We start from the raw sequence: 11,073 nt of genomic DNA, 5'->3' as shown, positions 1-11,073 counted from the left end.
CGTGGGGCGGTCGTCACCCGACGGGCCTCAGGACGTGCTTGCAGGCTTCGGTCGAGCCGCCTCCTGCTGTCGCTCCTGCCATCCCTCTGGCGGGATGACCCGGGGCCCAGGGATGTGGGATTTTCCCTTGGGTCCCGACTTGCTGGCGATGCGGGGCAGCGGGGCTGCGTGCACCTGTCCACTTCCCGCCTGGGCTCATCCTGATTTGCGGCCCTGCCTGCCTCCCTCCCCCCTCTATAACGCACTTCTCCCTCCCTCGACCCTTCCTCCCTCCCCACCTCACCCCTCATCCCACCCACCTCTTCCTCTCCCCCCCTCCATCCCTCCATCATAAGGCCTCCCTACCTCCCTCCTTCCCCCCTCCCTCCCCACTCCCTCCCTCCCTCCCCACGCCCTCCATCCCTGCCCCTCCTTCCCTCTGCCCTCCTTCCCTCCCCCCTCCTTCTCTCCCCTCCCCCTCCTTCGGTCCCCACCAGCTCCAAACCTCCCTCTTTCCCCCTCCCTCCCCCTCTCTCCGTCTCCCCTTCCTCCTCCCTCCGTCTCCCCTCCTTCCCTCCCCAATCCTCCTTTTCCTCCCCCCACCATCCCTCCATCCTCTCCTCTCCCTTTCGCCCTCCCCACTCCCTCCCTCCCTTACTACCCACTCCCTCCCGCCCCACCTCCCCCTCCTGCACTCCCCCTCCTTCCATCCCCCTTCCATCTCTCTCCCACCGCCTTCTGTCCCTCTCTCGTCCAACCCTCCCTCCTTCCCCCTCCCTCTCTCCTCCTCCCTCAGTCGCCCCTTCCTCCCTCCCACCCTCCCCCTCCTTCCCTGCCCCCGCCTTCCCTCCCTCCCCCCTTTCTCTCCCTCCCACCTCCTTCTGTCCTTACCTGCTCCAAACTTCCCTCTTTCCCCCTCCCTCCCCCTCTCTCAGTCTCCCCTTCCCCCTCCCTACCTCTCCCCTCCTTCCCTCCCACCTCCTCCGTTTCCTCCCCCCTCCGCTCCATCCTCTCCTCTCCCTTTCGCCCTCCACACTCCCTCCCTCCCTCCCTCACTACCCACTCCCACCCTCCCTCCCTCCCTCCCCCTCCTTCCATCCCCCTTACGTCTCTCTCCCACCTCCTTCTCTCCCTCCCTCCTCCAACCCTCCCTCCTTCCCCCTCCCTCCCTCCTCCTCCCTCCTTGGCCCCTTCCTCCTTCCCTCCCTCCCTCCCCCCCCTCCTTCCCTCCCCTCTCCTTCCCTCCCTCCCACCTCCATCTCTCCCTCCCTCCTCCAACCCTCCCTGCTTCCCCGTCCCTCCGCCTTCCTCCTCGACCCTCCCTCCCTCACCCCTCCTTCCCTCCTGCCTCCTTCCCTCCCCCCTCCTTCTCTCCCTCCCCGCTCCATCCCTCTCCCCTACCCCCTCCCTCCTTCCCCTCCTTCCCTCCCTCCCTCCCATGTGCTCATTTGCCCCTAAAGTAGAAAAGATGATCGTTCGCTCTTGAGGGCGACACAAGTGTCGGGCCAGAAGGAGGCGGCCGGCCAAAGGTGGGGGCGACGGCCGCCTCCAGTGCCCGCCGTAGCGCACCCGCACCGGAGGATCTGGGAGGCCCAAGGAGGACCGTGGGCCTCAGCCTTCTTTGGCCGGGTGCCCCTTGGGGTGGCGGAGGTCGGGCAGAGGCCACGGGGCGGGAGGGCCTTGCCATGGGTCCAGGGGCCCAGGGGCAGGAGGCGTGTGTGGGCGCCAGAGGGAAAAGGAAGCAAAAAGCAGAGGGGAGCGTGGCCAAAAGCTACAGCACCCGGTATTCCCAGGCGGTCTCCCATCCAAGTACTAACCAGGCCCGACCCTGCTTAGCTTCCGAGATCAGACGAGATCGGGCGCGTTCAGGGTGGTATGGCCGTAGACGACGGCCGCTGCGCCCGGCCGCCTCTTGAAGCCGAGCTGCGGAGGCGAGACCCGCCGGTGACACGTTCTGCCGGCACGAGGCCGCTCTGGGTCGCGGGTTTCCAGCCCCATCCGAGGGACACACGAAACGACACACGCGCGAACCCCAGAACACACACAACCCCACGCGCAATGAACCAGAGCCTCAGGCAGGGGCAGAGCCACACAAGGGTCTGGCTCATCCCGGCAGCGTCTCTTCGCAGTGGCTGCGGTGGCTTTGGCTCGAAGGGCCCGGGGGGGCGGATTCGTGGGGCGGTCGTCACCCGACGGGCCTCAGGACGTGGTTGCAGGCTTCGGTCGAGCCGCCTCCTGCTGTCGCTCCTGCCATCCCTCTGGCGGGATGACCCGGGGCCCAGGGATGTGGGATTTTCCCTTGGGTCCCGACTTGCTGGCGATGCGGGGCAGCGGGGCTGCGTGCGCCTGTCCACTTCCCGCCTGGGCTCATCCTGATTTGCGGCCCTGCCTGCCTCCCTCGCCCCTCTATAACGCACTTCTCCCTCCCTCGACCCTTCCTCCCTCCACACCTCACCCCTCATCCCACCCACCTCTTCCTCTCCCCCCCTCCATCCCTCCATCAAAAGGCCTCCCTACCTCCCTCCTTCCCCCCTCCCTCCCCACTCCCTCCCTCCCTCCCCACGCCCTCCATCCCTGCCCCTCCTTCCCTCTGCCCTCCTTCCCTCTGCCTCCTTCCCTCCCCCCTCCTTGTCTCCCTCCCCCCTCTTTCGGTCCCTACCAGCTCCAAACCTCCCTCTTTCCCCCTCCCTCCCCCTCTCTCCGTCTCCCCTTCCTCCCTCCCTCCGTCTCCCCTCCTTCCCTCCCCCATCCTCCTTTTCCTCCCCCCACCATCCCTCCATCCTCTCCTCTCCCTTTCGCCCTCCCCACTCCCTCCCTCCCTCACTACCCACTCCCTCCCGCCCCACCTCCCCTCCTGCACTCCCCCTCCTTCCATCCCCCTTCCATCTCTCTCCCACCGCCTTCTGTCCCTCTCTCGTCCAACCCTCCCTCCTTCCCCCTCCCTCCCTCCTCCTCCCTCCGTCGCCCGTTCCTCCCTCCCACCCTCCCCCTCCTTCCCTGCCCCCCGCCTTCCTCCCTCCCCCCTTTCTCTCCCTCCCACCTCCTTCTGTCCCTACCTGCTCCAAACTTCCCTCTTTCCCCCTCCCTCACCCTCTCTCAGTCTCCCCTTCCCCCTCCCTACCTCTCCCCTCCTTCCCTCCCACCTCCTCCGTTTCCTCCCCCCTCTGCCTCCATCCTCTCCTCTCCCTTTCGCCCTCCACACTCCCTCCCTCCCTCCCTCACTACCCATTCCCACCCTCCCTCCCTCCTCCCCCTCCTTCCATCCCCTTACGTCTCTCTCCCACCTCCTTCTCTCCCTCCCTCCTCCAACCCTCCCTCCTTCCCCCTCCCTCCCTCCTCCTCCCTCCTCCCTCCTTGGCCCCTTCCTCCCTCCCTCCCTCCCTCCCCCCCCTCCTTCCTCCCCTCTCCTTCCCTCCCTCCCACCTCCATCTGTCCCTCCCTCCTCCAACCCTCCCTGCTTCCCCGTCCCTACGCCTTCCTCCTCGACCCTCCCTCCCTCACCCCTCCTTCCCTCCTGCCTCCTTCCCTCCCCCCTCCTTCTCTCCCTCCCCGCTCCATCCCTCTCCCCTACCCCCTCCCTCCTTCCCTCCTTCCCTCCCTCCCTCCCATGCGCTCATTTGCCCCTAAAGTAGAAAAGATGATCGTTCGCTCTTGAGGGCGACACAAGTGTCGGGCCAGAAGGAGGCGGCCGGCCAAAGGTGGGGGCGACGGCCGCCTCCAGTGCCCGCCGTAGCGCACCCGCACCGGAGGATCTGGGAGGCCCAAGGAGGGCCGGGGGCCTCAGCCTTCTTTGGCCGGGTGGCCCTTGGGGTGGCGGAGGTCGGGCAGAGGCCACGGGGCGGGAGGGCCTTGCCATGGGTCCAGGGGCCCAGGGGCAGGAGGCGTGTGTGGGCGCCAGAGGGAAAAGGAAGCAAAAAGCAGAGGGGAGCGTGGCCAAAAGCCTACAGCACCCGGTATTCCCAGGCGGTCTCCCATCCAAGTACTAACCAGGCCCGACCCTGCTTAGCTTCCGAGATCAGACGAGATCGGGCGCGTTCAGGGTGGTATGGCCGTAGGACGACGGCCGCTGCGCCCGGCCGCCTCTTGAAGCCGAGCTGCGGAGGCGAGACCCGCCGGTGACACGTTCTGCCGGCCCGAGGCCGCTCTGGGTCGCGGGTTTCCAGCCCCATCCGAGGGACACACGAAACGACACACGCGCGAATCCCAGAACACACACAACCCCACGCGCAATGAACCAGAGCCTCAGGCAGGGGCAGAGCCACACAAGGGTCTGGCGCATCCCGGCAGCGTCTCTTCGCAGTGGCTGCGGTGGCTTTGGCTCGAAGGGCCCGGGGGGGGGCGGATACGTGGGGCGGTCGTCACCCCGACGGGCCTCAGGACGTGCTTGCAGGCTTCGGTCGAGCCGCCTCCTGCTGTCGCTCCTGCCATCCCTCTGGCGGGATGACCCGGGGCCCAGGGATGTGGGATTTTCCCTTGGGTCCCGACTTGCTGGCGATGCGGGGCAGCGGGGCTGCGTGCGCCTGTCCACTTCCCGCCTGGGCTCATCCTGATTTGCGGCCCTGCCTGCCTCCCTCGCCCCTCTATAACGCACTTCTCCCTCCCTCGACCCTTCCTCCCTCCCCACCTCACCCCTCATCCCACCCACCTCTTCCTCTCCCCCCTCCATCCCTCCATCATAAGGCCTCCCTACCTCCCTCCTTCCCCCCTCCCTCCCCACGCCCTCCATCCCTGCCCCTCCTTCCCTCTGCCCTCCTTCCCTCCCCCCTCCTTCTCTCCCTCCCCCCTCCTTCGATCCCCACCAGCTCCAAACCTCCCTCTTTCCCCCTCCCTCCCCCTCTCTCCGTCTCCCCTTCCTCCCTCCCTCCGTCTCCCCTCCTTCCCTCCCCCATCCTCCTTTTCCTCCCCCCACCATCCCTCCATCCTCTCCTCTCCCTTTCGCCCTCCCCACTCCCTCCCTCCCTTACTACCCACTCCCTCCCGCCCCACCTCCCCTCCTGCACTCCCCCTCCTTCCATCCCCCTTCCATCTCTCTCCCACCGCCTTCTGTCCCTCTCTCGTCCAACCCTCCCTCCTTCCCCCTCCCTCCCTCCTCCTCCCTCCGTCGCCCCTTCCTCCCTCCCACCCTCCCCCTCCTTCCCTGCCCCCGCTTCCCTCCCTCCCCCTTTCTCTCCCTCCCACCTCCTTCTGTCCTTACCTGCTCCAAACTTCCCTCTTTCCCCCTCCCTCCCCCTCTCTCAGTCTCCCTTCCCCCTCCCTACCTCTCCCCTCCTTCCCTCCACCTCCTCCGTTTCCTCCCCCTCCACCTCCATCCTCTCCTCTCCCTTTCGCCCTCCACACTCCCTCCCTCCCTCCCTCACTACCCACTCCCACCCTCCCTCCCTCCGTCCCCCTCCTTCCATCCCCCTTACGTCTCTCTCCCACCTCCTTCTCTCCCTCCCTCCTCCAACCCTCCCTCCTTCCCCCTCCCTCCCTCCTCCTCCCTCCTTGGCCCCTTCCTCCTTCCCTCCCTCCCTCCCCCCCTCCTTCCCTCCCCTCTCCTTCCCTCCCTCCCACCTCCATCTGTCCCTCCCTCCTCCAACCCTCCCTGCTTCCCCGTCCCTCCGCCTTCCTCCTCGACCCTCCCCTCCCTCACCCCTCCTTCCCTCCTGCCTCCTTCCCTCCCCCCTCCTTCTCTCCCTCCCCGCTCCATCCCTCTCCCCTACCCCCTCCCTCCTTCCCTCCTTCCCTCCCTCCTCCCATGTGCTCATTTGCCCCTAAAGTAGAAAAGATGATCGTTCGCTCTTGAGGGCGACACAAGTGTCGGGCCAGAAGGAGGCGGCCGGCCAAAGGTGGGGGCGACGGCCGCCTCCAGTGCCCGCCGTAGCGCACCCGCACCGGGAGGATCTGGGAGGCCCAAGGAGGACCGTGGGCCTCAGCCTTCTTTGGCCGGGTGCCCCTTGGGGTGGCGGAGGTCGGGCAGAGGCCACGGGGCGGGAGGGCCTTGCCATGGGTCCAGGGGCCCAGGGGCAGGAGGCGTGTGTGGGCGCCAGAGGGAAAAGGAAGCAAAAAGCAGAGGGGAGCGTGGCCAAAAGTCCTACAGCACCCGGTATTCCCAGGCGGTCTCCCATCCAAGTACTAACCAGGCCCGACCCTGCTTAGCTTCCGAGATCAGACGAGATCGGGCGCGTTCAGGGTGGTATGGCCGCAGACGACGGCCGCTGCGCCCGCCGCCTCTTGAAGCCGAGCTGCGGAGGCGAGACCCGCCGGTGACACGTTCTGCCGGCAGGAGGCCGCTCTGGGTCGCGGGTTTCCAGCCCCATCCGAGAGACACACGAAACGACACACGCGCGAACCCCAGAACACACACAACCCCACGCGCAATGAACCAGAGCCTCAGGCAGGGGCAGAGCCACACAAGGGTCTGGCTCATCCCGGCAGCGTCTCTTCGCAGTGGCTGCGGTGGCTTTGGCTCGAAGGCCCGGGGGGGCGGATTCGTGGGGCGGTCGTCACCCGACGGGCCTCAGGACGTGCTTGCAGGCTTCGGTCGAGCCGCCTCCTGCTGTCGCTCCTGCCATCCCTCTGGCGGGATGACCCGGGGCCCAGGGATGTGGGATTTTCGCTTGGGTCCCGACTTGCTGGCGATGCGGGGCAGCGGGGCTGCGTGCGCCTGTCCACTTCCCGCCTGGGCTCATCCTGATTTGCGGCCCTGCCTGCCTCCCTCGCCCCTCTATAACGCACTTCTCCCTCCCTCGACCCTTCCTCCCTCCACACCTCACCCCTCATCCCACCCACCTCTTCCTCTCCCCCCCTCCATCCCTCCATCAAAAGGCCTCCCTACCTCCCTCCTTCCCCCCTCCCTCCCCACTCCCTCCCTCCCTCCCCACGCCCTCCATCCCTGCCCCTCCTTCCCTCTGCCCTCCTTCCCTCCCCCCTCCTTCTCTCCCTCCCCCCTCTTTCGGTCCCTACCAGCTCCAAACCTCCCTCTTTCCCCCTCCCTCCCCTCTCTCCGTCTCCCCTTCCTCCCTCCCTCCGTCTCCCCTCCTTCCCTCCCCCATCCCTCCTTTTCCTCCCCCCACCATCCCTCCATCCTCTCCTCTCCCTTTCGCCTCCCCACTCCCTCCCTCCCTCACTACCCACTCCCTCCCGCCCCACCTCCCCCTCCTGCACTCCCCCTCCTTCCATCCCCCTTCCATCTCTCTCCCACCGCCTTCTGTCCCTCTCTCGTCCAACCCTCCCTCCTTCCCCCTCCCTCCCTCCTCCTCCCTCCGTCGCCCGTTCCTCCCTCCCACCCTCCCCCTCCTTCCCTGCCCCCGCCTTCCCTCCCTCCCCCCTTTCTCTCCCTCCCACCTCCTTCTGTCCCTACCTGCTCCAAACTTCCCTCTTTCCCCCTCCCTCACCCTCAATCAGTCTCCCCTTCCCCCTCCCTACCTCTCCCCTCCTTCCCTCCCACCTCCTCCGTTTCCTCCCCCCTCTGCCTCCATCCTCTCCTCTCCCTTTCGCCCTCCACACTCCCTCCCTCCCTCCCTCACTACCCACTCCCACCCTCCCTCCCTCCCTCCCCCTCCTGCACTCCCCCTCCTTCCATCCCCCTTACGTCTCTCTCCCACCTCCTTCTCTCCCTCCCTCCTCCAACCCTCCCTCCTTCCCCTCCCTCCCTCCTCCTCCCTCCTTGGCCCCTTCCTCCCTCCCTCCCTCCCTCCCCCCCTCCTTCCCCTCCCCTCTCCTTCCCTCCCTCCCACCTCCATCTGTCCTCCCTCCTCCAACCCTCCCTGCATCCCCGTCCCTCTGCCTTCCTCCTCGACCCTCCCTCCCTCACCCCTCCTTCCCTCCTGCCTCCTTCCCTCCCCCCTCCTTCTCTCCCTCCCCGCTCCATCCCTCTCCCCTACCCCCTCCCTCCTACCCTCCTTCCCTCCCTCCCTCCCATGCGCTCATTTGCCCCTAAAGTAGAAAAGATGATCGTTCGCTCTTGAGGGCGACACAAGTGTCGGGCCAGAAGGAGGCGGCCGGCCAAAGGTGGGGGCGACGGCCGCCTCCAGTGCCCGCCGTAGCGCACCCGCACCGGAGGATCTGGGAGGCCCAAGGAGGGCCGGGGGCCTCAGCCTTCTTTGGCCGGGTGGCCCTTGGGGTGGCGGAGGTCGGGCAGAGGCCACGGGGCGGGAGGGCCTTGCCATGGGTCCAGGGGCCCAGGGGGCAGGAGGCGTGTGTGGGCGCCAGAGGGAAAAGGAAGCAAAAAGCAGAGGGGAGCGTGGCCAAAAGCCTACAGCACCCGGTATTCCCAGGCGGTCTCCCATCCAAGTACTAACCAGGCCCGACCCTGCTTAGCTTCCGAGATCAGACGAGATCGGGCGCGTTCAGGGTGGTATGGCCGTAGACGACGGCCACTGCGCCCGGCCGCCTCTTGAAGCCGAGCTGCGGAGGCGAGACCCGCCGGTGACACGTTCTGCCGGCCCGAGGCCGCTCTGGGTCGCGGGTTTCCAGCCCCATCCGAGGGACACACGAAACGACACACGCGCGAACCCCAGAACACACACAACCCCACGCGCAATGAACCAGAGCCTCAGGGCAGGGGCAGAGCCACACAAGGGTCTGGCTCATCCCGGCAGCGTCTCTTCGCAGTGGCTGCGGTGGCTTTGGCTCGAAGGGCCCGGGGGGGGGCGGATTCGTGGGGCGGTCGTCACCCGACGGGCCTCAGGACGTGCTTGCAGGCTTCGGTCGAGCCGCCTCCTGCTGTCGCTCCTGCCATCCCTCTGGCGGGATGACCCGGGGCCCAGGGATGTGGGATTTTCGCTTGGGTCCCGACTTGCTGGCGATGCGGGGCAGCGGGGCTGCGTGCGCCTGTCCACTTCCCGCCTGGGCTCATCCTGATTTGCGGCCCTGCCTGCCTCCCTCGCCCCTCTATAACGCACTTCTCCCTCCCTCGACCCTTCCTCCCTCCACACCTCACCCCTCATCCCACCCACCTCTTCCTCTCCCCCCCTCCATCCCTCCATCAAAAGGCCTCCCTACCTCCCTCCTTCCCCCCTCCCTCCCCACTCCCTCCCTCCCTCCCCACGCCCTCCATCCCTGCCCCTCCTTCCCTCTGCCCTCCTTCCCTCCCCCCTCCTTCTCTCCCTCCCCCCTCTTTCGGTCCCTACCAGCTCCAAACCTCCCTCTTTCCCCCTCCCTCCCCCTCTCTCCGTCTCCCCTTCCTCCCTCCCTCCGTCTCCCCTCCTTCCCTCCCCCATCCTCCTTTTCCTCCCCCCCACCATCCCTCCATCCTCTCCTCTCCCTTTCGCCCTCCCCACTCCCTCCCTCCCTCACTACCCACTCCCTCCCGCCCCACCTCCCCCTCCTGCACTCCCCCTCCTTCCATCCCCTTCCATCTCTCTCCCACCGCCTTCTGTCCCTCTCTCGTCCAACCCTCCCTCCTTCCCCCTCCCTCCCTCCTCCTCCCTCCGTCGCCCGTTCCTCCCTCCCACCCTCCCCCTCCTTCCCTGCCCCCGCCTTCCCTCCCTCCCCCCTTTCTCTCCCTCCCACCTCCTTCTGTCCCTACCTGCTCCAAACTTCCCTCTTTCCCCCTCCCTCACCCTCAATCAGTCTCCCCTTCCCCCTCCCTACCTCTCCCCTCCTTCCCTCCCACCTCCTCCGTTTCCTCCCCCCTCTGCCTCCATCCTCTCCTCTCCCTTTCGCCCTCCACACTCCCTCCCTCCCTCCCTCACTACCCATTCCCACCCTCCCTCCCTCCCTCCCCCTCCTTCCATCCCCCTTACGTCTCTCTCCCACCTCCTTCTCTCCCTCCCTCCTCCACCCTCCCTCCTTCCCCCTCCCTCCCTCCTCCTCCCTCCTCCCTCCTTGGCCCCTTCCTCCCTCCCTCCCTCCCTCCCCCCCCTCCTTCCCTCCCCTCTCCTTCCCTCCCTCCCACCTCCATCTGTCCCTCCCTCCTCCAACCCTCCCTGCTTCCCCGTCCCTACGCCTTCCTCCTCGACCCTCCCTCCCTCACCCCTCCTTCCCTCCTGCCTCCTTCCCTCCCCCCTCCTTCTCTCCCTCCCCGCTCCATCCCTCTCCCCTACCCCCTCCCTCCTTCCCTCCTTCCCTCCCTCCCTCCCATGCGCTCATTTGCCCCTAAAGTAGAAAAGATGATCGTTCGCTCTTGAGGGCGACACAAGTGTCGGGCCAGAAGGAGGCGGCCGGCCAAAGGTGGGGGCGACGGCCGCCTCCAGTGCCCGCCGTAGCGCACCCGCACCGGAGGATCTGGGAGGCCCAAGGAGGGCCGGGGGCCTCAGCCTTCTTTGGCCGGGTGGCCCTTGGGGTGGCGGAGGTCGGGCAGAGGCCACGGGGCGGAGGGCCTTGCCATGGGTCCAGGGGCCCAGGGGCAGGAGGCGTGTGTGGGCGCCAGAGGGAAAAGGAAGCAAAAAGCAGAGGGGAGCGTGGCCAAAAGCCTACAGCACCCGGTATTCCCAGGCGGTCTCCCATCCAAGTACTAACCAGGCCCGACCCTGCTTAGCTTCCGAGATCAGACGAGATCGGGCGCGTTCAGGGTGGTATGGCCGTAGACGACGGCCGCTGCGCCCGGCCGCCTCTTGAAGCCGAGCTGCGGAGGCGAGACCCGCCGGTGACACGCTCGGGCGGCCCGAGGCCGCTCTGGGTCGCGTGTTTCCAGCCCCATCCGAGGGACACACGAAACGACACACGCACGAAACCCAGAACACACACAACCCCACGCGCAATGAACCAGAGCCTCAGGCAGGGGCAGAGCCACACAAGGGTCTGGCTCATCCCGGCAGCGTCTCTTCGCAGTGGCTGCGGTGGCTTTGGCTCGAAGAGGCCCGGTGGGGGGGCGGATTCGTGGGGCGGTCGTCACCCGACGGGCCTCAGGACGTGGTTGCAGGCTTCGGTCGAGCCGCCTCCTGCTGTCGCTCCTGCCATCCCTCTGGCGGATGACCCGGGGCCCAGGGATGTGGGATTTTCCCTTGGGTCCCGACTTGCTGGCGATGCGGGGCAGCGGGGCTGCGTGCGCCTGTCCACTTCCCGCCTGGGCTCATCCTGATTTGCGGCCCTGCCTGCCTCCCTCCCCCCTCTATAACGCACTTCTCCCTCCCTCGACCCTTCCTCCCTCCCCACCTCACCCCTCAGCCC

General features: G+C 67.4%; 5 non-coding genes across 5 annotated transcripts; all 5 read right to left on the bottom strand.

Moving 5' to 3' along the window:
- Positions 1–1,747: 1,747 nt before the first annotated feature.
- LOC134381390 (5S ribosomal RNA) lies at positions 1,748–1,866 on the bottom strand. Its single transcript, XR_010023982.1, has one exon. It is a non-coding gene; the product is annotated as a 5S ribosomal RNA (ribosomal RNA).
- Positions 1,867–3,917: 2,051 nt separating this feature from the next.
- On the bottom strand, positions 3,918–4,036 carry LOC134381379 (5S ribosomal RNA). Its single transcript, XR_010023974.1, has one exon. It is a non-coding gene; the product is annotated as a 5S ribosomal RNA (ribosomal RNA).
- A 2,013-nt stretch (positions 4,037–6,049) lies between these two features.
- LOC134381402 (5S ribosomal RNA) lies at positions 6,050–6,168 on the bottom strand. The gene has a single exon (XR_010023992.1). It is a non-coding gene; the product is annotated as a 5S ribosomal RNA (ribosomal RNA).
- A 2,044-nt stretch (positions 6,169–8,212) lies between these two features.
- On the bottom strand, positions 8,213–8,331 carry LOC134381435 (5S ribosomal RNA). The gene has a single exon (XR_010024017.1). It is a non-coding gene; the product is annotated as a 5S ribosomal RNA (ribosomal RNA).
- Positions 8,332–10,373: 2,042 nt separating this feature from the next.
- On the bottom strand, positions 10,374–10,492 carry LOC134381433 (5S ribosomal RNA). Its single transcript, XR_010024015.1, has one exon. It is a non-coding gene; the product is annotated as a 5S ribosomal RNA (ribosomal RNA).
- Positions 10,493–11,073: the final 581 nt, after the last annotated feature.

The sequence above is a fragment of the Cynocephalus volans genome, chromosome 6 (genome assembly GCF_027409185.1).
Source record: "Cynocephalus volans isolate mCynVol1 chromosome 6, mCynVol1.pri, whole genome shotgun sequence".
Classification (NCBI taxonomy): Eukaryota; Metazoa; Chordata; class Mammalia; order Dermoptera; family Cynocephalidae; genus Cynocephalus; species Cynocephalus volans.
This window is presented reverse-complemented; position numbering and strand designations above follow the sequence as displayed.